Consider the following 26,525-nt stretch of genomic DNA (forward strand, 5'->3'; position numbering starts at 1 on the left):
TCAGAACACTGCTGCTAATATCTTTAACCTGCCGCTGCTGCTACAAGCCGCCTCCTCGGCCACTAACCACGATATCCGCTACTGTGAAGTATCCACACCAGCTGCTGCTGCCTCATCCATCCATCCCAGACCGAAACTCGACACTTGCTGCCGCAATTACCTATTTCCAGAGACTGACGCACCCAAACCAGTGGAGCCAGCTATCGCAGCATCTCTCTTCATGGCTTGCACTCGGACTCACACCTGCAGCGTAACACCCTCACCAATAGAGGCTCTGGTAAAAACCAAGTGTGGGTTCATAGTCAAACCCCTCTGAGTTTTCTATGTGCAGTGGCCCAGTGGGTTCGCTAAAATTCCTGCTCGGGTGGCAAGCATAACAATATCTGACAAAAGTTGTGAATATTTAAAAAATGTCAGTTGATACCTATATATGACAAATCGTATATAAAATCATCTTTTTATACATGTTCTTTGCAGATTTTCAGAGCCCCATAATCAATGATATCCTTATAGTATCCTATATAGAGAAAAAATAATAAAATGTATGAGATGATGTCAAATTCCCAAAAACTGAAGTATTTACAGGGTTAAATAGCCTGTATCATCTGCGCGGTGTGGAGATGAATACAAGCAGATATAGTACTATAAACTTAACTTTATCAAGGAGAGAACGCTAAACTTGTCACTTTGTGTTACTATCCGCCGCACAATACAACTGTCTATTTCTCCGAGGGTTCTATGGATGTTTGATCACATTGATGGAAGGATGAACAATCAATCTCTTACTAAGACAGTGAGCTGTATTGGCCGTAACACATTATTCTGTCAGGGATTTGGCATTTCAATCGATGGGAAATGATGTGTGATCATTTTAATTTATTATATTTCGTTTTCCATCAATCAACAAAGTGAGGCTTTTGACATAATAAGTAGATCCAACCAATGCCAATCATTCTTGGTCAGGTTGTATATCCCCTTACTTTGCCTCTTTACACATCCTCAGGTATTTTTTTTTTCCAAGTGACACTGTATACTAAATCACAGTAGTGGAAATTGATAAAAAGTACGGTAATTCAAACTTTATTCAGGAAAGAGTTTTTCTTCTTCTGTGTAAGCAGTTTAGGATATGCTCAACTTGGAATACTGGTTCGTGATAGATAAAGGGTTTCTTAAATTAATCTTCTACAGAATTTGAACATTACTGATTCCGCTGACATCCAAAATCATATATTTGTATGCATAAAGTACATTATTATTATACCTTTATTATGTGTGATTCCACTGTATTATTCCATGTATATTAAAGGAAAGCTATCATCATAAAATTACCTATTGTTTCAATCAGTTTTTTGTGTTACATATTTTTTTTCATATCATGATCTTTATTAGAAAAATAAACTTAATCTTGCAAATTTCACAGTGGTGGTATTTTATACTAATTGTTCCTGTCCTTTCAGGAAGAGTTTTCAGCAAGCTCATTATCTGCAGAGACCGGATTACACTGACCGGTATCACCTCTATACACAGCATTATTATTATTATTGTTACTATTTATTATTATTGTAGCACCATTTATTCCTTGGTGCTTTACAAGTGAAAAGGGTATACACAAAAATAAGTACAATAATCATGAACAATTTAAAACAGACTGATAGAGGAGGAGGGAGGACCCTGCCCGCGAGGGCTCACAGTCTACAGGGGATGGCTGAGGGCACAGTAGGTGAGGACAGAGCTGGTTGCACAGTGGTGTACTGCTCTGAGGGTTTTTGTAGGTTGTAGGCTTGTCGGAAGAGGTGGGTCTACAGGTTCCTTTTGAAGCTTTCCACAGTAGGTTAGAGTATGATATGTTGAGGTAGAGTTCCAGAGTATGGATGAGGCATGGAAGAAATCTTGTATGTAAACAAAGCAAGATCGGGCACTGCAGAGCAGGTCTGCCGGGCAGTGGAGCCGTACTCACAGGTTTTATGGTTCAGCTGTTCCAGGAATGCACATGCGCCTGTGTGGATAGTGCCTTTCAGAGTGGTGCTCAGCCAGCAGCATGAAGATAATTCAGAGATCCAGCATATAGAAGAACAAGGCGGCAGCTCACTCTGTCAGTTACACAAAACGTTTTATTCTGCGGTTGCAGACATATACAGGAGCAGAGAAGGGGGAGAGAGGAGTGCAGGGGCAAGGAGTGGACGACAGCCTGTTTCGCGCTGTATAGCGCTTTGTCGAGTCCTCGTTACTCATTTCGAGCTGGTCAGATGCTCAGACAAGTCAATGATTAGCCTGTTAAGGTCTTCCCCCACATACAGCCAGCCATAAACAGAGCATTTCTGTCAGGATGGAGGGCAGGTTTTTTTGGGGGGGTCACACTGTGTCCGAAAAAGTGGTTTTATGCCTTGGGAGAGTCGTGAATGGCTCTCTCTGAGGTGCCTGTGTCGCGGGCGGAGGAGGGGACGCTGCGCTCTCCCACTGCTCGGGTCCGGCCGCTGGTGCTGCTGCTCGGTGGTGGCTTGAGCGGTGGGCCAGATCCCGGGGACTCGAGCGGCACTCCTCGCCCGTGAGTGAAAAGGGGGGGATTGGATTGATTGTGGGGATTTATTGTCCGTGACGCCACCCACGGTTGTGGTGATAATGGTGACACCACCGCTGCTCTGGACGGGGATCCCGGGAACGGTGACAGGGAGCAGCTTGGTTGTTATTTATCCCCTCCGTGGGTAGGGGTTTGGTTGTCCCGGGGCCCGGTGAGGGGGTAGGGAAGGATGGCAGGCGGGTTACGGGGCTTGGCGAGGTGCAGGGTCGCAGGGGCAGCGCTGTGCCGCACGGCACGGTGGTACTCACTCAGCCCAATGATGAAGAGACAGTTCTCGGTAAAACACTCGGCTGGATGGACGGGTCCCACAGACGGCTGCGGTGTTGTTTCTCCCGGCAGGTTGATGGTGACTGCCTTTCCTGCACCTAAGTACAGTTGATGGTTCCGATGGGTTCCCACCGGTAACCCGCTCCCCAGCTTGGTTATGGGCTGAAGGAGCCCCTCTTTGCCCGCAGGCGCTGGCCCTGAAAAACGGTTGCCTTGGCGGTGGCGGTGTCTCCCTCTGTTGGTTGGACTGTTGCCTTCTGGCGGGACTTGACTGTTTGGAAACCCAGGAGGTCCCCTTCACTAACGGATTCAGCAAATTAATGGCGACTCCGAGCCTTGCCGGGGTCCGAAAAGCCCCTGCCAGATGGTGCTGGCTTCTCTTTGTGTACCGGTCCGGTACCGCCGGGCCACCATCCGTCCACGGTCCTTACGGTAACTCGGATAGGCCACTCCTGCAGACGGTCACCACCGTCTGCCAACATTGCTGATCTGTCCGGGCCACACACCCGGACCAACTTTAGGCTGCTCTCTTACTCCTTCCTTCTGCTCACTTTCACTACCAAACTCTATCTGCCTGGTTTTCCCGCCTTCAGGACTGTGAACTCCTCGGTGGGCGGGACCAACCGCCTGGCCCACCCCCTGGTGTGATCATCAGCCCCTGGAGGAAGGCAACAAGGGTTTTGTGTCTGACCTCGGTTTGCCTGCTGGGAGTGTGGGGTGTGTTGGTGTTGTGCTCTGTGGCCCCTGGCTTGTCCAGGGCACCACATTCCCCCTTAGTTAAATGCAGACCGTCCGCGGGCTGCCTGTCCATCACCGGTTTTATTTTCACCAACTGAAAAAGATAGAAAACGGTAACAGACATACAATTATAATAACATCTTCCCACATCGGGAGGTACTCTTACTTAAACGTTGCGTAACGGTTACGGCTTCCGCTCTCTCCCACCCAAGCAACCTGGCCCTGATGCTGCCTCTAAGCAACAGGCAGCACCCCTTGACCCCAGTCCAGCACAAGTTGCCCGAGCGGGTTCTGTCCTTTTCAGGGGACCCATGTCCATAGGGAACCCCTGAAACCTCCAGAGCATTGCCACCGGTTCCGGTGGTGGCTGGGCCCCAGCTTGCTTCACTGCTGGCCCTTCCTCCAATCTGCCTCTCCGGAGGCGGTAATGGTAGAAGCCACAACTAACATTTTTATTTACATGCCACTAGTTTGTGGTTGCCCTGCAAGTTCTCGGGCCTGTTCATAAAGAGTTCTTTATGCAACTTTTTGAACGGTCCCCACGGGGACAACAGTGCCGGCAACAACCGGTTTCAATCAGCAGTAATCAGGTGAATCTTCACGGTGTCATTTACTTATCATTTTTGCAAAACTTTCAAAACTTTATACAGTACTTTCTTGACACACACGCACTTTTTCCCTCCCCCCCCCCTCTAAATAGTAGTTTCCCTGTACCTAAGTGGGGGTCTACCTAGGTTGGGGCGAGTGGACCTCCGGGGTCCAGTGTCAGTGGCAACAGGCAGTGGGGGAGAGGGAACAATCAGTTCCTCTTCCCTGTTATCGTGTGGGGCAGGCGGAGGCATAGGGGAGCTGGGCACAGGTTCATCCCTGGGCACTGGCACTGGTTCACGGTTGACCACCTCCATCACTTCTTCATCCACGGGTTGTGGGAACAGTATCACTGGAAGAATCACCGCGCCATTCTGTGTAGGCCAGTCCGCTGGGAAGTCTCCCATCACGGTGTGGATTACCTCTTTTGCCTTCTCCACTGGTGGAGGAACCGGAACTTCAGCCGCTGCCCTCAATGCTGATGGGCACCTCTTTAGATGGTCCCGGGAAACCGTGGCCAAAGTGCCCCCTTGGTCACGACTGATCTGGTAAGCCTTCCCATCCTCCCATCCTGTGGGCTGTATGACATATGGGGTTTGCTCCCACTGATCATCCAGCTTGTGGGTCCTCCTTTTTCGCTTCAGCACCACATCTCCAGGCTGGAAAGGGCCAGCAGACGCCTTCTGGTTGAAGCGCTGCTCCTGTTGCTCCCGACTCCGACTCAAGTTCTTCTCAACATATTCCTGAATCTGTCGGTACTGCACCCTCCACCGAGCATCCCATTCAGCTGTCGAAAGGAGTGTTTCTGGGGCTTCCAATCCCATGTCCAGATCCACCGGTAACCGGCCGGGACGAGCTCTCATCAGGTATGCTGGGGTGCACTTCGTGGAGCTGGAAGGGATATTGTTGTACATATCTACCAAGTCAGGTAGCTTCTCTGGCCACAGGTTCCGCTCTTCTAGCGGCAACGTCTTGAGGAGACCCAGGACCAGGTGGTTCATCTTTTCACACATGCCGTTAGTTTGGGCATGGTAAGGCATAGTCCGGATCTTCTTGCAGCCGTACAACTGATAGAATTCATGGAACACCTCCGCTTCAAAGACTGGGCCTTGGTCAGTAAGCACCTTCTCAGGGTATCCATGCGGTCGGCAGAAATAAGCCTGGAATGCTCTAGCGGCGGTACGGCCAGTTAGGTCTTTGACTGGGACAACCACCATGAACCTGGAGTAGTGGTCTACGATGGTTAGAGCGTAGGTGTGCCCACTTCGGCTGGGGGTGAGCTTTACATGGTCCAGGGCGACAAGCTCCAGCGGTTGATGTGTAACAATCGGGTGTAGGGACGCCTTCTGGCTGGCCTCGTCCTTCCTTCTCAGCGTGCAAGGGCCACACTCTCGGCACCAGGCCTCTACAGATTCCTGCATTCCACTCAAATAGAACCGCTCTCTCAGCAGCATTTCCAGCTTCTTCCATCCGAAGTGTCCAGCACCATCATGGTATGCTTGTAGGACGGTGGGCACGTTAGCCTGGGGAATCACCAACTGGCGGATTTTCTCATGAGTCTTCGGGTTAATCAGCTCACGGTACAACTTCCCCTGGTGTAGATACAGCTGCGTCCGTTCTCGCCACAGGCGTTGGGCTTCAGCTGGGGCAGCAGGGTCTATTCCAGCAGCACCCTGTTCCACCAAGATCTTGACTAAGTGAACAGCGGGTGCCTGGTCCTGAGCTTCTTGCCACTCCTGGCTGGGCAGCGGGTCCAGATTTACCCGTTGTTGATAGACATGGACCTTCCCAGTCGATGGCTGATGGAATGCAGGCAGCTCAATCTCTTCGAGGTCGTCATCCTCAGGCCCTTCGTCCAACGAGTGAGGCATCCGAGAGAGTGCATCGGCATTAACATTGGCACGGCCGGCCCGGTACTTGATGGTGAAATCGTAGTTGGCTAGCCTAGCCACCCACCGTTGTTCCAACGCACCCAGCTTGGCGGTGTCCAGGTGGGTCAGCGGGTTGTTATCTGTGAAGGCGGTGAACTTAGCCACTGCCAGGTAATGGCGGAACCGCTTGGTGATAGCCCACACCAGCGCCAGGAGTTCAAGCTTGAAACAGCTGTAGTTCTCGGGGTTCCTCTCAGTTGGTCGAAGCCTTCGGCTAGCATAAGCAATCACCTTTTCTTTCCCGTCTCGGACCTGGGATAGGACTGCCCCTAAGCCTACATTGCTGGCATCGGTGTAAAGGATGAAGGGATGGTTGTAATCAGGGTATGCTAGGATTTCTTCTCCGGTGAGGGCCGCTCTCAGCTGACGGAAGGATTCCTCATGCCTTTCTTCCCACACCAATGGGGTCCCTAGGGGTCTACCACTTTTGGTCTGTCCCATGAGGAGGTCTTGCATGGGGGCAGCCATCTTCGTGTACCCCTTAATGAAGCGACAGTAATACCCTCCCAGGCCCAGGAACTGCCTCACCTCCTTCACCGTGGTCGGCCTCGGCCAGTCCTGAATGGCGGTGATTTTCTCAGGGTCAGGGGCGACACCCTCTGCACCGACCACGTGCCCTAGGTACTGCACTTTGGGTTTCAGCAGATGACACTTGGAGGGCTTCAACTTCATCCCATATTTGGCAAGGGACGCGAACACCTCGGCTAGGTGCTCCAGGTGGGCTTCATATGTTTGGGAGTACACGATTACATCATCCAAGTACAGCAGGACGGTCTCAAAGTTTAGATGCCCCAAACAGCATTCCATCAGCCGTTGGAAGGTTCCAGGGGCATTGCACAGCCCAAACGGCATGCTATTAAATTCACAGAGTCCCATAGGGGTAGAAAATGCAATCTTCTCCCGGTCTTCTGGTGCCACAGCTACCTGCCAGTATCCACTGGTGAGGTCGAGGGTGGAAAAGTAATTAGCGGTTCTCAGCGCCGCTAGAGATTCTTCAATGCGGGGCAGAGGGTAAGCGTTCTTATGTGTTATCTGGTTAATTTTCCGGTAATCCACACACATCCGCATGGTGCCATCCTTCTTCTTGACGAGTACCAACGGGTCGGCCCAGGGACTACAGCTGTCCCTAATAACTCCTGCCTCCTTCATATTTTTCAACATGTCCTTGGCACATTGGTAGTGTGCCGGAGAATAGGCCTGTACCTCTCTTTGATAGGGGGATGCTCACCGGTGGGGATATGGTGTTGGACCCCTTTAATCTGCCCGAAATCTAGGGGATGTTTGCTAAAAACCCGCTCATACTCCCGTACCACCTTGTATACCCCCTCTTTGTGATGTGTGGGGGTATCGTCCGTGCCTACGTGTAGTTGTCGACACCACTCATCTAACTCCCCTTGGGATGGGTGCGTGCTGGCAGCAGGTGGTGAGGTTGGGGGAATGGCCTCGTGGATAGTGTGGGGATCCAGGGTGAACAGCTTGGCAAGGGTAGCGTATCGGGGAAGCCTGACTTCTTCCACCCCGCAGTTCAGCACCCTCACGGGCACTCTCCCCTTCTTTACATCTACCACCCCTCGGGCGGCTATTACTGTGGGCCAGTGTTCAGAGGGCATGGGCTCTATCATGGCGGGGTAGTCACGCCCCTGTGGCCCTACCGCTGCCCTACACCAAATCATCATCTCGCTTCTGGGAGGCACAATCAAAGGGGCAACATCCATCACTCTCACCCCACCAATCTCTCCTCCTGTCGAGTTCACATGTTGGCGGTACATTAAGGCTCGGATCTCACGCTGCACAGCTCTCTGTCGGCTCCCCGCCGCCGTGGCGGCCAGCTGCTGCAGTAGGGTCAGCACGTCACTCATACAGTGCTCCATCACGTTAATCCCTAGCACTACCTTCGGGTTATGATCACTGGGTTCATTCATTATCACAATCATACCCTGGTGTTGCAGTTCAGCTCGCCCCACAGTTATGGCCACTTGTTTGTATCCCACTTGGGTCAATGGGAGTCCATCAGCAGCAATCAGTGTCATACTGACATCTGGGGGAGCCAGCTCGTCTTTTCCCCAATACCGTTGATACAGTGTGTATGGTATGGTGGTTACCTGTGATCCAGTGTCCAGGAGAGCCATCACCGGTATGCCGTCCACAGCCATGGGGATGATGGGCCGCTGCCCCAATATACCGGTCCCGCCAGTCTGGGGGGCCATGGGGTTCTACTCCTGAGGATTGGCCCGTAGCCCCAGGGGTTGCTCGTTTAACGGGCACTGTCGGAAGTAATGGCCAGGTTTGCTGCACTTGTAACAGATCGGGGGTCTATTCCGCGAATCATTAGCCCTTCTCCGCTGCATCCAGGGACCGTCCTCAGGGCTGTCGGCGAGCTGCATCTTCACCGGGGCCTGGGATCTGGTCGGGGGCTGGAGTGCGGCGAGGATCTTAGCGAGGTCTCCATCCATGCGGCGAACCTGAGCAGCAAGCTCTTTCATCGTTCCGCTTGGGGCAGCCGGCACTGGAGGTGCTGATGGGGTAGGGGTCACCACAACGGGAGCAGTCTCCACCGGCCACGGGGCTGGCTCAGGAGCTTCAAATGTGGGGGGTTGCAACGCTTTGATGGCCCGTTCCTTTAATACGGCAAAGTCCACATCCGGGTGTTCTAGGGCCCACAGCCGAAGCTGTTTGCGGTCCTCGGAGGACCTCATCCCCTGCACAAATTGCTCGCTTAACATTTTGTTACTGTCCACACTGTTGATGGTGTCCACCCGCTTCAGTGTGCGGAGTGCGGTTTGCAGGCGCAGGGCATAGTCCCGAATGCTATCTGTGGGCCGTTGCCGGCATTGATAGAACTGCATCCGCAACTCCGCCTCGGTACGGGTCTCAAACACAGTCTGCAGCATTTCAAAATGGTGGCTACAGAGGACCGGTCCCCCTCGGCCCAGGTCTCTGCCTCCTGCTCAGCCGCGCCGGTTAGCTGCCCCAGCACTAGCGCTGCACGTTGCTTATCAGTCAGGGGGTACAATTCCAGTAGCGGACTGAGCTTCTTCCGGAAAACCTGCAAGGCATCAGGTTTACCATCGTACTGCGGTAGCCAGGCAGCCCCGGGCACATAGGGCAAGGAGAACGGCATCACCTGAGCGAGAGCTGGGGCCGCGGTGCCCCCCACCAGCGTGGCCGGGACTTGGGCAGGCCCGTTTCCATCTGCGGGTGCTTCCACGGCTGCGTCCGCCGCTCTTCCAGCGGCTCCGTCGGGCGCAGACATCTTGTTTCCGTCCCCCTTAGTTTCTTTCTGGCTCCTCCTCTATCGGGGCGGGGTTTTGGCCTTCGCGCCTCTACTACTCGAGGAGACGCTCGAGTGGGAACTCTTCGCACTCAATATGGCGGCTTCGGCAAATTTTCAGCCGGACACCTCCGGCAATAACAAGGCGTACCTCTACTCAATGGCAGAGTGGTAAGATCCTGTTCGTGACGCCAAGTTGTCGCGGGCGGAGGAGGGGACGCTGCGCTCTCCCACTGCTCGGGTCCGGCCGCTGGTGCTGCTGCTCGGTGGTGGCTCGAGCGGTGGGCTGCATCCCGGGGACTCGAGCGGCGCTCCTCACCCGTGAGTGAAAAGGGGGGGATTGGATTGATTGTGGGGATTTATTGTCCGTGACGCCACCCACGGTTGTGGTGATAATGGTGACACCACCGCTGCTCTGGACGGGGATCCCGGGAGCGGTGACAGGGAGCAGCTTGGTTGTTATTTCTCCCCTCCGTGGGTAGGGGTTTGGTTGTCCCGGGGCCCGGTGAGGGGGTAGGGAAGGATGGCAGGCGGGTTACGGGGCCTGGCGAGGTGCAGGGTCGCAGGCGCAGTGCTGTGCCGCACGGCACGGTGGTACTCACTCAGCCCAATGATGAAGACACAGTTCTCGGTAAAACACTGGCTGGATGGACGGGTCCCACAGACGGCTGCGGTGTTGTTTCTCCCGGCAGGTTGATGGTGACTGCCTTTCCCTGCACCTAAGTACGGTTGATGGTTCCAATGGGTTCCCACCGGTAACCCGCTCCCCAGCTTGGTTATGGGCTGAAGGAGCCCCTCTTTGCCCGCAGGCGCTGGCCCTGAGAAATGGTTGCCTTGGCGGTGGAGGTTTCTCCCTCTGTTGGTTGGACTGTTGCCTTCTGTCGGGACTTGACTGTTTGGAAACCCAGGAGGTCCCCTTCACTAACGGATTCGGCAAATTCACGGCGACTCCTAGCCTTGCCGGGGTCCGAAAAGCCCCTGCCAGATGGTGCTGGCTTCTCTTTGTGTACCGGTCCGGTACCGCCGGGCCACCGCCTGTCCACGGTCCTTACGGTAACTTGGATAGGCCACTCCTGCAGACGGTCACCACCGTCTGCCAACCTTGCTGATCTGTCCGGGCCACACACCCGGACCAACTTCAGGCTGCTCTCTTACTCCTTCCTTCTGCTCACTTTCACTACCAAACTCTATCTGCCTGGTTTTCCCTCCTTCAGGACTGTGAACATCTCGGTGGGCGGGACCAACCGCCTGGCCCACCCCCTGTTGTGATCATCAGCCCCTGGAGGAAGGCAACAAGGGTTTTGTGTCTGACCTCGGTGTGCCTGCTGGGAGTGTGGGGTGTGTTGGTGTTGTGCTCTGTGGCCCCTGGCTTGGCCAGGGCGCCACACCTGCACAACTCATCATGCAGTGAAGCAAGATTATGAGATGTGGTTGTTGTTTCAGGTACAAAATATCCAAGCACCCGTGATACTCGGCCGAGTTCTGTGAGCACCCGAGCCCATAGATGCTCAATCGAGAATTGAGCAGTGCTGAGCACATCACTAATGCCTATAGGTCACTAGGTCAACTGCAATAAAAGTCATTCAAAACCTTGCGTGTACCCCAATTGTGTGTATCATTGAAGACTACAATTCGTCATGCAAAAATCAAACCTCCACTAAACTTATTAGAGGGAAAAACATTTTTAAAAAGCTACAATTTCTCATAAAATTACAACACAAAACAAATTTTTCTACCAAGTTCTGATTTTTTTTTTTAACCACTAAGATACAAAAAATACATACATTTAGTGTCACCATAATTGTACTGCCGTGAAGAATCACGTTGCACGGCCAATTTCATTATAAAATGAACACCATAAAAACAATCCCCCTCTCATAAAATAAAAAAAAGTCAGAGTTGCATTTTTTCAGCCTTTGAAACTATGTTGGTGTTGTTTTTTAGTAATTATCTGGTAAGATGAATGGTGCTATTCATCCTGCATAAAGCAAGCTCTCATATGGATATGCCGGTAGGAAAATAAAAAAGTTATAAATCTTGGAAGAAGGGGAGGAAAAAAGGATAGGTCAATGGAAATTAGCTGTGGTGAAAAGGGGTTAAAAGTACCAGAACTGTTCCTAAGATGACAAAAATGTACAGCTTACACTTTGTAATGCCCATACTGCCATCCTCGCACTGTCCCCTCCCCCTCCCCCAGCAGGTACGTTGGCTCTCTCACCTGCCTGGACCTCCAGCGGTGGCTGTCCAGTCCCTGCTCCATGCTGCTGCCTTCCAGAGCCTGTGTGCACGTCACAAGCTTCCTGGTTCTGCCTGTAGGGTGTGATTGATGCCATGCCCCTTTTCTTAAAGCTCCAGCGCACCCCAATCTGGAAGTGCCTCTCAGGTTAACTGAGAGGCTGCAGGTACTTAAGGCACCTTTTACTTATGAGAGGTGCCTGGGTAACGAGTTAGTTATGTTGCAAGTTCTCAGGTCCCTTTGTGCTGCTGCTGACATTCTGCTGAGTGCTGCTGCTGAAATTTGTGTCAGTGCTGTGACAGTTTACTGATCTGGCTGATGCCGCTACCGTACATGCCGACCGGCTATCACAATACCCGCCACTGCAAGTATTCTCGCCGGTCGCTGCTGCCATATCCATCCATTCATCCTTCACAGACGAATCAGACACTCTGTCTACTGCTGTCACTACTGGAGATGAGCAGTTCCGTCAACGCTTGGTTTACCGGCAGCAAACAAGACTAGCTCCACAGGCTCGAGCTTGACCTGAACCTCGGATCACATCACTGGTTGGCAATTTGGGTCTCTGCCCCCATACAGCCAGCCATAAGCAGATCGTTTCCAGCGCATTGTGGGTGGGCTTTTTCAAACTTTTATTTGTTGCACACTACATGTGATCACACTGTTGTTACCCCCAATGTGTGCCGTTCAAGCACAGCAAGCGAATCGCATAGGGCTGAGCACCAAGCGTACCTGAGCACAGCTTTGGTCTCACAAATTTTGTTTTGATTGCATGTACAGCATCTGAACCCTGAACGAACCCGAACCTTGATTTTTAAATTTTGTGTTCGATTCGAAAACCGAACCTCAGGTTTGCTCATCTCAACTCAATACTACCAGGGTCTGTACTGTGTCCGTGGTGCCAGCTCCCAGGGTACCGCCAATCCCTAGGGGCTGCCCTCCGCTGGCTGCTTACCAGTGTGTGTACCTGCTGCCACCTCCGGTGGCAGTAGTGAAGACTCGGCGACCGGTCCGGTTCGCTTCTCCAGGCAAGTGAACGGTAACTTTGGTCCGGTGGAGCCACTAATATGGTGCTCGCCCCACAAGCACAACACACTTAATTGCCTTTAGTACTAATGTACTCTCAACTGATGAATGATGGGTATAGGGACAAGTATGGATGTAATACTTGCATGGTATATGTGCAAGAAGTGTAATGTTAGACTTGCTGTATGTTATAAATGGTGTTGTAAAACAACCAAAAACAAACAGTGTCCTGGAATGCATAGGATAACTGTTAACCACATAAACCAGCTCAGTTAATAGCAAGGCTGTTTTATTTTGTTGTGAGAAACAGCGATTAAACCACATGTACAAACACAGACATGATGTCATTAGATCCATACGTGATGTTTTTGTACAAGAGTTATCTTGCTCCATGAAACTAATTATAAAGGAACTCCATTGCTTGTTTTATTAGTCCAGTAAAACACTTCTTGGGTGGCTAAACAACACAGGCCCCTTTGGCATATATTTATTAACTATAAAATAAGCCTGTTGTGTCCTATTGAAAAAAGTTAGAAAGGTTCCCATCAGTGGAGCCCTATTAAAATATACAAATATAAGCTGGATCCACAGTACAAACCCCTAGGGCCAAATTAGACATGCCTAATCCTTTACCTCTGACCTTGGCAGGCACCGCACATTTCATGAGCTGAATCGGATTGCGGCACAACAATGATAGTCTGTTATTTCTAAGCCAGAGACTACTGGACGGATATTATCAGATACATTTATATGAAATACATAATATATATCTCGAGCAACTGACACTAATGACAGAATTGTAAAAGAAGTTGGATTAACGAGAAAATGAGAACTGTATATTATAAACCACAGTCACTGATGACGAGATTTAAAGGGAGAATACTACAGATTGAATAAAAACAATGTTTGAAAGTAGATATTGTAGAACTTCCTTCTATAGTATATGATAAAATAATAAATACTGAATGTAAAGTTACCAAACACTTTCTACAGTATCCTACACAATTGGCATGGCACAATGCAGGGATAAGCGATATTCCAGAATACTATTATGATGAAAGGCTCAGCTCCAATATATGCCATGGTATCGACATGTAAAGGCATATGACATTCATGAAATCTCATTGGAAAATAACTATGATGCCTAGTATCCATATTTGTGGCGACTCTTTTTTACAGACGTATGCAGTCTGCTACACTTTCTTCTACAACTTGATTTGCTATATACACTAAATATGTAGTGTAAATAGAGTCTAATGGGCGCCGATGCAAGATTTTGACCTGGACCCCCCCTGCATGTTGGACAGCTGTAAGGGCCCTTGTAGTGTTGTAAAATCTATAAAAATATATGTGCTGTCCCTGCTCCCCCTTCATTATGTTGTAATATCCCTCATCCAGTGCACCTTCCAGATAAATATATGTCCTCCATCCTGGTATATATGTCTCCCATCCTGGTATATATGTCCCCCAACCCAGACCCATCGTGATATATATCCCTCATCCTGGGCCCTTTCTGGTATACGGTATATGTCCTCCATCCAGGAATATGTGTCTCCCATCCTGGTATATATGTCCATCAACCTAGGCACATCCTGATATATATGCCCCCTATCCTGGGCCCTTACTGGTATATATGTCCTCCCCCCAGGTATATATGTCCCCTCTCCTGGTATATATGTCCCCCAACCTAGGCGCATCCTGATATATATGCCCCCCAACCTAGACCCATCGTGATATATATATCCCTCATCCTGGGCCCTTTCTGGTATACGGTATATGTCCTCCATCCAGATATATATGTCCCCCATCCTGGTATATATGTCCCCCAACCTAGGCACATCCAGTTATATATGCCCCCCATCCTGGGCCCTTTCTGGTATATATGTCCCCCATCCTGGTATAGATCTCCCCCATCCTGTACCCATCCTCATATATATGACTCCCATACTGGTATATATATATCCACTATCCTGGTATATCTAGTCAAGGCCTAATGTGTTGCCACCCTTGAAATTGTTCCAAAAAATGAAATATTTTTCCCAGAAAATTACTGCAAGTATATATATTTTGTTTATTTCCTTTGTGGGCATTGGAACAACACAGGAAAAAAAAGCCAATTGGATAAAATTTCAAATAATACCCTCAATATGGGACGGACAAAACTGTTGGCACCTTTCTTAAATTGTTGGTAAACAACTTTGGTTCAAGCAAGTGATGCTGATTCACACTCACCTTGCAAGTAGCAGGCAATATGAAAAATACCAGCTGTAACCAGATAAAAAGGGGAGAAGTTGACTCAATCTTTGTATTGTGTTTCCGTATGTGCCACACTAAGCATGGAGAACAGAAAGAGAAGAGAACTGTCTGATGATTTGAGAACCAAAATTGTTGAAAAATATCAACAATCTCAAGGTTACAAGTCCATCTCCAGAGATTTTGATGTTCCTTTGTCCACAGTCCGCAACATAAGCAAAAAGTTTACAATCCATGGCACTGTAACTAAACTCCTCAGACCTTGACAGAAAAGAAAAATTGATGAAATTGATGAAAGGTTGCAACACAGAAAACTCCGGATGGTGGATAAGAAGCCCCAATCAAGTTCCAAAGAAATGTAAGCTGTCCTGCAAGCTCAGGATGCATCGTGTCAGCGCAAACCATTCGTTGTCATTTGAATTAAAGGAAATTGTATGACCCTAGAGGACCCCGCTACTGACACAGAGACATAAAAAGCTAGGCTGCAGTTTTCCAAAATGTATGTGGGTAAGCCAATATATTTTTAGGAAAGTGTGCAAGATAGAGAATGAAAATTAAACAAGATAGAGCTTTTGAGTAAAGCCCATCATTCTACTGTTTATCAAAAATGGAACGAGGCTTACAAAGAAAAGAACACAGTGTCTACCGTCAAGTATAGTGGAGGCTCAAAGATGTTTTGAGGTTATGATGCCTCTGGAGCTGGGTGCTTTGATTGTGTGCAAGGTATCATGAAGTCTGAAGATCACCAAAGGATATTGAGATGCAATGTAGTGCCCAGTGTTTACTGATATTGTGTTCTAGGTCATGGATCTTCAAACAGGACAATGACCCCAAGCATACTTCAAGAAGCACCCAGAAATGGCTGGAAGTAAAGGGCCGGAGAGTTTTGAAGTGGCCAGCAATGAGTTTGGCTCTACATACCATTGAACACTTGTGGGAAGATCTTAGAATTGCTGTTGGGAGAGAGCGCTCTTCAAATATGAGAGACCTGGAGCAATTTGCAAAAGCAGAGTGGTCCAAAATTCCATTCGAGAGGAGTAAAAAGCTTGTAGATCATTATAGGAAGCGATTGATTACAGCTATTTATTCCAAAGGGAGTGTAATCAAATATTTGTTTGAGACTGCCAAAATTTTGTTCCGCCTATTTTTGGGGTTTGTGGGAAATTTTGTCTAATTTGCCTTTTTTTCTTTGTTTTTTTGTGTTGTTTCAATGTATACAAATGAAACAAAATTTTGTACAGCAAAACGTGTAATTACAATAATTTTCCTTGGAGTTCAAATGAAACTCTAAAACACACTTTGCATGAATCAATATAAGAGGTACTATAAGACACTGTAATATATCTGAGAAATATATTTCCTTCTTCACTTCTTCTCAACTCCCTCTTCCGCTTCCTCCATCTCAGAACTTGTCATCCACTCTGAAAAAACTGACTTCAATCTGCCATGCTCCGACAAGATGAACTGCAGGTATCATGCGCCACATCTTATTAAACTCTTATAGTGATGGCGGAAGTGAAGCGCACAGTAACAAAACAAGCAGGGGGAATGTCTAACAATTCTTATGCTTCCCTAGAGCTGGATTCACATCTGCAGTGCTGAGTACTGCTGTATGCTTTCCTGCATACCTCTGCTGCTCTTTCTATACTAAAAAAGGAATGATCAGCTGGAATAGATCCCTGTATGCTTCACTGTGTATGAGAAAAATCATAGCATCTAGTGTCCTCTCACAAGCTCAGAAAATATTGCAAATTAAGAGATAAAGCCTGCAGAGGGCAAAAACTGATGAAAATGCAAAATACAAGTCATATAATGGCTAAACAAATTATGTTAATCTTCATGCATACACTTGCAGGACAGCTTATTATAAAAATTAGCCATAAATCTCTTTACCCTAAAAATAATACCATGTTTATCCAAAAATAAGACACTGTCTTATACTTTTTTTGCCCCTCAAAAAAGCACTTGGGTTTATTTTTGGAGATCTTATTCTTGGAGAAACATATTTGGGATAAATTTACATCCCCAATAAAGCAGACACCCCTTCCCAGGAGACACATACTTACCAGACCCGGATGTCTGCGTGGCTCCCAAGTCCTCCTGCGATCTCCAGCGGGCGCGACCAACAGCTGTGCTGCACGCCGTCCTCCCCTGCTTCTGGCTGACACTCACACACAGCAGATCACACACACAGACTCACTCATCACATCGAGTCTTACAGAATGCTTCCGGGACCAGGGAACGATGGGAGGAAGTCACGTGTCCACAAGTCCTGTAAGCAAGCATTGCGGCAGGTCCTTGCGCTCCACCGCACTGCCTCTCAGGATTCTACCTGCGAGAAGAAATCTATGTCACTGGATGTGGTGAGTATGTGTGTGATCTGATGTGTGTGTGATCCGAATCCGATGTGAGATTGGATGTGTGCAGGGGCGATCACTGCAGGGCCTCCCACTCGGCATCTGGTGAGTATGATTGCAGGGTGTTTGCTGTCTACAATAAAGTGTCCTGCAGTATCTTTAACTTTTTTAGCTGCATGAACACTTCAACATTGAACCGCGACTAGGGCTTATTTTTGGAAGAGTGCTTATATTTAAGACTAGCTCCAAAAATGCTGAAAATCTCTGCTAGGGCTTATTTTTGGGGGAGGTCTTATTTTTGGAAAATCACGGTAATAAAAATAATATTTATTCACTTATATACAAGATTGTTGTTGCACCAAAATGTAGCTACCGTAATTTTTAAAGTTTTATAAAACGCACCAGATTATAAGATGCACCCCAAATTTAGAGAAAAAAAGGTAGAAAAAATGGGGTCTTGCTAAAAATCCAGTGGTGTCTTAACAGAGGCGGGGACGGCAGCGATGGTGGAGTGGGGTCACAGGAGGTAGGGGCGGTGTTGAAGTAGGGCAATGCTGCGGGTGGTAGGTACGGTGGGTGTCCCAGATGCTCACTGTGAGGCAGAGAACATCCAGAAACTGTTGGCGGTGCGGGCTTCAAAGAAATGGCACCTGCAGTTGGCGCTTGCGCAGATTGAGCTATCGGCTCAATGACAAGCTGAGATCTCCTCTGTGCATGCGCCACCTCCAGGTTCCATTTTCCTTAAGTCTGCTGTTGGGAGATCAGTGGGCCGGAGGCGGTGCATGCGAAGATGAGATCTTGAGCTGAGAGCTCCATCTACACATGCTCTTACTCCGGGCGCCATTATTTGAAGCCTGCACCGCCTACATTTTTAGGATGGCCCCAACCTCACAGCCCGCAGCAAGCACTAGTACTGAGTGCACCACAGTCCACATTCTGTAGCATTGCCCTTGCCTCACCGCCCACAGCGAGCACCTGCACAGCACCTGCAGGACAATGTGAGCAGCAATACCCCTATCTTTGACCATTCTCCACCACCCCCCAGTAAGCTACATTCGGGTATAAGACTCACCCCTCATTTTCCTCCCAAATTTTTGGAAGAAAAATTGCATCTTATAATCTGAAAAATACAGTACTTTTCAAAGCATATTCACCAGAGTTCTAGTGAAATATATTTGAAGAATCTCCGCTATTAGGTCATGTTATTAACAGATTCTTATATTTAGCATGTAGTGTAAATCTTCACAGCTTATGATTTCATCATGGGTCAAATTCATTTTTTGTACTAAAGGGCCTTTAAAGGGAACCAATCACCAGGATTTTCATATATAAACTAAAGCCGGTGCTATACTGGCACTATCCGGCTAATTCTATACATACATGTAGTGGTCAGCTTGGATGTTTAGGTTTTGAAATCCAAGAAAGTAAAGTTTATAAAATTAGCTGCTTGTTGGGTGACAGCAGCTGAGGAGCAGATCATATATTCATAGTTTTCCCCTCCCCCTGTTAGAATTAGCATAAGTATTATACCAACGATTCTCTTTGTCTCTTGCAGGACCTGTGTGAGGTTATACCTAAGGGGCGGGGCCTCAGCCAACAAAGCTGGATACCAAGTCACATGGGTATGATCTCACACAGGTCCTGTCAGAGACAAAGTGAATCGTTCGCATAATACTTATGCTAATTCTAACAGGGGAAGGGATAACTATGAATATCCCCCAGATATTATCTCATCCTCAGCTGATGTCACTCAACGAGCAGCTAATTTTTTAAACTTTACTTTCTTGGGTTTCAAAACCTAAACAAGTGAGCTGACCAATAATGGTATGTATAGAATCAGCCTGATAGTGCCAGTATAGCACTGGCTTTAGGTTATATAGGAAAATCCTGGTGATTGGTTCCCTTTAAATATGGGAAGCCAACATATGCATAACTATAGATTAGATGTGCACAAAAGAAGACAGGAATGGCCCCCAGCTACTGAGAAGTTCATGTGTCCTGTAACAAAGGCATCATATATTTGCAGGAATAGAAAAGTTTTGACAACTGAGATAATTAAGAATAAGGGCATTTCAGACAAGTTTGGACACAACTCTGGTGTTCCATGCTGGAGCAATGATTAACTTTTCACCTAATAGGAAGCAATGGCAGTAGATTGTGAGATTCTTATTTCTCTCAGTAATTTCGTTTATATACAGAGTTTATTTGCTGATCGTGATTTATAAGGTATTTCTCTGGTTGTTTGCAAATGTTCAAGGTACAACGTGGAAAGAAGATAATAAGGAAGTCTGATTACTCACATTAAATGCATTGTACAGTCTTGCCGATAACGCCAGCTGTGGTCTCATTCAGGCTCTGAAATTTAGATCAAATAAGGGTCATCAAGTAGTGTAATTCTGGACCTGAGGTTAACTGTATCAACTATTAATTTCCTGGCTTCTCAAAGCACTTTTGCAGAGTCATCCTCATAGGCATGGTTCATTTATTGCTAATGTTAAGTAATATGTTTGTCCGTCGTCCCGTCCATGAAGAGATCAGAATGAGAACATTGGGTCTTGTGTCAGTCAGTTAGGAAAGAATAAGTAATTGATAGGAGAAAATAAACAAGTTTGCTGATCATTTTCCAACTAATGACTAGAGATGAGCGAACCGGTCCCGGTTCGGCTCGAGGTCGGTTCGCGAACGGACATCCCGTTCGAGTTCGGCTCGTCGAACGTTCGACGAACCGAACTCGAACTGCATAGGAAACAATGGCAGGCAATCACAAACACATAAAAACACCTAGAAAACACCCTCAAAGGTGTCCAAAAGGTCACAAACAACTCACAACACAACACAAACACATGGGAAAGTGACAAGGACATATACTTATGCAAAAACAAAAGAGCTGGACAAGGAAAAAGAGGAGGAGACACAGATATAGGCATGGCACGCCCTTCTAAAGTCATGTAAAACACCGCAAGGTGACTCCAAGCGGAGTCTTCCTTTTTTCCAAAAATTGGGCCCCACACACACCCACCCATTCAGCGGCAGCACTTGTGCCCCAGTTGTACACTTCACAGCTAGATTTGCATCAAGCACATTCAAAAATACGCCATAATTAACCGTCCCCAGGATGACACCAGGGTAGGTAGCAAAGTCTTTCCTGATCCCAGCTCTGTTCATCTTGGCTTCTTTTAAAAACATAGCAAGCAAGGGTTACTCCAAGCGGAGTCTCCCTTTTTTCCAAAAATTGGGCCACACAGACACCCACCCCATCAGTGGCAGCACTTGGGCCCTAGTTGCAAACAGGATGTTTTGATTTGCATCAAGCACAATCAAAAATACGCCATAATTAACCGTCCCCAGCATGACACCGGGGTAGGTAGATAAAGTCTTTGCTGAACCATGACTTGTTCATCTTGGCTTCTTTTAAAAACAATGTAAGCAAGGGTTACTGCAAGCGGAGTCTCCCTTTTTTTCCAAAAATTGTGCCCCACACACACCCACCCATTCAGTGGCAGCACTTGTGCCCTAGTTGTACACTTCACAGCTAGATTTGCATCAAGCACATTCAAAAATACGCCATAATTAACCGTCCCCAGGATGACACCAGGGTAGGTAGCAAAGTCTTTCCTGATCCCAGCTCTGTTCATCTTGGCTTCTTTTAAAAACACAGCAAGCAAGGGTTACTCCAAGCGGAGTCTCCCTTTTTTCCAAAAATTGGGCCACACAGACACCCACCCCATCAGTGGCAGCACTTGGGCCCTAGTTGCAAACAGAATGTTTTGATTTGCATCAAGCACATTCAAAAATACGCCATAATTAACCGTCCCCAGGATGACACCGGGGTAGGTAGCAAAGTCTTTGCTGAACCATGACTTGTTCATCTTGGCTTCTTTTAAAAACAATGTAAGCAAGGGTTACTCCAAGCGAAGTCTCCCTTTTTTCCAAAAATTGTGCCCCACACACACCCACCCATTCAGTGGCAGCACTTGTGCCCTAGTTGTACACTTCACAGCTAGATTTGCACCAAGCACATTCAAAAATACGCCATAATTAACCGTCCCCAGGATGACACCAGGGTAGGTAGCAAAGTCTTTCCTGATCCCAGCTCTGTTCATCTTGGCTTCTTTTAAAAACACAGCAAGCAAGGGTTACTCCAAGCGGAGTCTCCCTTTTTTCCAAAAATTGGGCCACACAGACACCCACCCCATCAGTGGCAGCACTTGGGCCCTAGTTGCAAACAGGATGTTTTGATTTGCATCAAGCACATTCAAAAATACGCCATAATTAACCGTCCCCAGGATGACACCGGGGTAGGTAGCAAAGTCTTTGCTGAACCATGACTTGTTCATCTTGGCTTCTTTTAAAAACAATGTAAGCAAGGGTTACTCCAAGCGAAGTCTCCCTTTTTTCCAAAAATTGTGCCCCACACACACCCACCCATTCAGTGGCAGCACTTGTGCCCTAGTTGTACACTTCACAGCTAGATTTGCATCAAGCACATTCCAAATCCACAAGCATTTACTCTCCCCAGGATGACAGAGGGGTTGTAAATTCCTTCTCGATCCATGACTTGTTCATTTTGATGAACGTCAGTCTGTCCACATTGTCACTGGACAGACGCGTGCGCTTATCTGTCAGCACACACCCAGCAGCACTGAAGACACGTTCAGAGACAACGCTGGCAGCTGGACACGACAAAATCTTCAAGGCGTAAGTTGAGAGCTCTGGCCATTTTTCTAGGTTTGAAGCCGAAAAGGAGCAAGGCTCCATTTGCAAAGTCATGGCATCGATGTTCATTTGGAGATACTCCTGTATCATCCTCTCCAGCCGTTGACTATGTGTCAGACTTGTTGTCTCTGGTGGCCTTGCAAAGGAGGGTCTAAAAAAATTATGAAAAGATTCCATAAAATTGCTGTTACCAGCACCAGATACGGTCCTACTGGTACGTGTAGACTGTTGAAGATGACGAGACCGTCCCATGTTTGTCAAGTTACAACTGGGAGATTCACTCCCTGCACCTGCACGGTTGTTTGGTGGAAAAGCGGATCTAAGATCGAGTAACAGCTTCTGCTGATACTCCTGCATACGTGCGTCCCTTTCTATGGCTGGAATTATGTCACAAAATTTGGACTTGTACCGGGGATCTAATAGTGTGGCAAGCCAGTAGTCATCATCACTTCTAATTTTGACAATACGAGGGTCATGTTGGAGGTAGTGCAACAAGAAGGCACTCATGTGTCTTGCGCAGCCATGCGGACCAAGTCCACGCTGTGTTTGTGGCATAGAGGTGCTAACCGTTCTTTCTTCCTCTGACATCTCCCCCCAACCTCTTTCAACTGAAATTTGACCAAGGTCTCCCTCATCTGCTGAGTCTTCCATGTCCATGGACAGTTCGTCCTCCATTTCTTCATGTCCTCCTGCACCTTCCTCAACATCTCGCCTGCTACCATGCGCCCTTGTTGATCCCTGTCCCCTTATGCTCCCATGCCTGGCGCCTTGGTGATGATGAACGTCTGGACCTTGGTGATGTTGTTGTGTCTTGCGCATATGAATCCTCCTGTAGTTCATCCCCTTCCTGTTGTCCCACCCCCTGACTCCGAATAGTGTTTAGCGTGTGTTCCAGCATGTAAATGACTGGAATCGTCATGCTGATAATGGCATTGTCAGCGCTAAACATATTCGTCGCCATGTCGAAACTGTGCAGAAGGGTGCATAGGTCCTTGATCTGAGACCACTCCATCAGGGTGATCTGCCCCACCTCTGCATCTCGTTGGCCCAGGCTATACGTCATGACGTATTGCACCAGGGCCCGGCGGTGCTGCCACAGTCGCTGTAACATGTGGAGAGTTGAATTCCAGCGTGTCGCCACATCGCATTTCAGGCGATGAACCGGCGGGCCGAAAGACTTCTGGAGCGATGCAAGTCGCTCAGCTGCGGCGCTTGAACGGTGGAAGTGAGCAGACAGTTTTCGTGCCCTGTTCAGAAGGCCATCTAGGCCGGGATACTGTGTTAAAAATTGCTGCACGACAAGGTTCAACACGTGAGCCATACAAGGTACGTGTGTCACCTTGCCCAGGCGAAGGGCCGCACCCAGGTTTGCAGCATTGTCGCACACGGCCTTACCAGGCTGCAGGTTGAGTGGAGACAACCATTTATTAAACTCGGACCGCAGAGCTGACCACAACTCCTCAGCTGTGTGACTCTTATTCCCAAGACATGTCAAGCTAAAGACCGCCTGATGCCGTTGCGCTCTGCTGCCAGCATAGTAATGAGGGGTGCGTGATTCCTTCTGCGCAGTGAGAACGCTGGTGGCCTGACCAGGCAGGCTTGGGGCGGAGGTGGAGGACCCAGATGAGGTGGAGGATGCAGAAGCAGTGGTGGAACTTGGACAGACAGAGGATTGACACACAAGTCGTGGGGACGGCAAGACTTGTGCGGCAGACCCTTCACCATCTATCACCATAGTTACCCAGTGCCCAGTCAGCGACATGTAACGTCCCTGTCCATGCTTACTAGTCCAAGTATCGGTGGTGAAATGCACCCGTTCACACACAGAGTTTCTCAAGGAAGCGGTGATGTTGTGTGCGACATGCTGGTGTAGCGCGGGCACACCTTTCTTAGAGAAGTAGTGGCGACTAGGCATCTGGTACTGGGGCACAGCGACAGACATAAGGTCTCTAAAATCCTGTGTGTCCACTAGGCGGAAAGGCAGCATTTCTGTAGCCAACAGCTTACAGAGGGATAGAGTCAACCTCTTAGCTTTGTCATGGGTCGCAGGAAATGGCCTTTTATTTGTCCACATCTGAGGGACAGAGATCTGGCTGCTGTGTGTAGACGGTGTTGAGTAGGGTGTCCCTGGAAAAATGCAGGTTTGTGAGGAAAGTGCAGGCGGAGACATGATGTTGCCTTCATCCAAAGTTGGTGCTATCGCTGTCTGAGAGAGCTGTACACACTCACTTGTTTCTCCTTCCAAAACAACTGACGACCTACCAAGCAAACTGCCTGTTGCGGTTACAGTGGTGGAAGTTGTGGGTGGAAAAACAGGTGTGACAGCTGTCCCCACAGTCCTAGAAGTTGACGAGCGCGTGGATGCACTGGAAGGGGCAGGCGGTGGATGGTTCGCTCCGCTAGGCCGCATTGCAGCACAGTGAGCTTCCCACCGTGCCATATGATATTTATTCATGTGACGATTCATGGAAGAAGTTGTCAAACTGCTGAGGTTTTGACCTCTACTAAGAGAACCATGAAAAATTTTACAGATCACATAATTTGGGCGATCTTTTTCTATGTCAAAAAAGGACCAGGCTAGGCAAGGCTTAGAGGCCATGCGACCTGTTGATCCACCCGGAATAATGCTCAGAGGCAGAGTGGTGGCTGAGGATGCAGTTGTAGACATGCTACCAGTACTCCGACTCCACGAAGGCGCAAGGTAACTTCGTCATCAGTTGCATCCTCCTCCACCACCTCTGTTGACCTCCTCGAGTGCCTGACTGTGGGTTGACAGTAGGTGGGATCTAGAACTTCATCATCAATTGTTGTGTTTGCACTCCCCTCCCCCTCTGACCGAGCCTCTTCTTGCCCTGACCGAATATTTAAGTTGTCATCCCAATTTGGTATCTGAGTCTCATCTTCATCAGTATGTTCCTCATTGTCTATAACCACAGGTGTTACAGTTTGTGACAAAGGGTCAACATTATGCTCCGAAACTTGGTCCTCACGGCCTGAATCAGAGTCACAAAGGTTCTGGGCATCACTGCAGACCATTTCCTGTTCTGTACTCACTGTAGCTTGGGAGCAGACCTCTGATTCCCAGGCTATAGTGTGACTGAACCGCTCTGCACCCTCAGCCATCTCAGTTCCACCATACTGTGCAGGGCTGATGGAGACTTCAGAGCTGGGAGAAATCAAGTTTGATTGGGATGACAACTCAGAGGACTGGTGTTTTTTGGATGCGGTACTTGAAGTGGCTGAGAGGGCACTTGTTGGACCACTTGAGATCAATTCAAGCATTTTCCTTTTTTGCCCATCATCTACCTTTGTTCCTGTTGTTCGTGTCCGTAAAAAAGGGAGCACATCGGATTGTCCACGGTAAGTAGTAGACATCTTACTTTTGCTGGTAGATGGTCTATCTTCAGCAGATGATAATGGAGCTTTGCCACCTTCCCCACGGACAAAACCTTTTTTGCATTTTCCACCACGCCTCTTCCCCTTTCCACCAGCATCTGTCATTTTGCCACTCATGTTGATTGCGACAAGATTGTGGACTGAAAATGTGGTAGTAAAAATTGAGAGGTGGTGTAGATTGCAGTGGTGGTCTAGCTTTATTAACAGCAGAATAATAAAGAATAAATATCCCTGACAATGCAACTACGGCCCTTAAACTGGCAGCAAAAATTGCTAGTATAATGGCTTAGTTATAATGAGTTGGAGTGTGCAATGCAGGTAGAGGTGCTGCAAATGTCTTTGCACTAGTGTGACTATAGCAAAGTCCAATAGCCACGTTTAGGATGCCACTAGGTACACTGATTGTTTGCTAGTATAATGGCTTAGTTATAATGAGTTGGAGTGTGCAATGCAGGTAGAGGTGCTGCAAATGTCTTTGCACTAGTGTGACTATAGCAAAGTCCAATAGCCACGTTTAGGATGCCACTAGGTACACTGAGTGTTTGCTAGTATAATGGCTTAGTTATAATGAGTTGGAGTGTGCAATGCAGGCAGAGGTGCTGCAAATGTCTTTGCACTAGTGTGACTAGACAAATGGCCAATAGCCACGTTTAGGATGCCACTGGGTACACTGAGTGTTTGCTAGTATAATGGCTTAGTTATAATGAGTTGGAGTGTGCAATGCAGGTAGAGGTGCTGCAAATGTCTTTGCACTAGTGTGACTATAGCAAAGTCCAATAGCCACGTTTAGGATGCCACTATGTACACTGAGTGTTTGCTAGTATAATGGCTTAGTTATAATGAGTTGGAGTGTGCAATGCAGGCAGAGGTGCTGCAAATGTATTTGCACTAGTGTGACTATAGCAAAGTCCAATAGCCACGTTTAGGATGCCACTAGGTACACTGAGTGTTTGCTAGTATAATGGCTTAATTATAATGAGTTGGAGTGTGCAATGCAGGTAGAGGTGCTGCAAATTTCTTTGCACTAGTGGGACTATAGCAAAGTCAAATAGCCACGTTTAGGATGCCACTAGGTACACTGAGTGTTTGCTAGTATAATGGCTTAGTTATAATGAGTTGGAGTGTGCAATGCAGGTAGAGGTGCTGCAAATGTCTTTGCACTAGTGTG

Source organism: Anomaloglossus baeobatrachus, chromosome 8 (assembly GCF_048569485.1).
Source record: "Anomaloglossus baeobatrachus isolate aAnoBae1 chromosome 8, aAnoBae1.hap1, whole genome shotgun sequence".
NCBI classification, from domain to species: Eukaryota; Metazoa; Chordata; class Amphibia; order Anura; family Aromobatidae; genus Anomaloglossus; species Anomaloglossus baeobatrachus.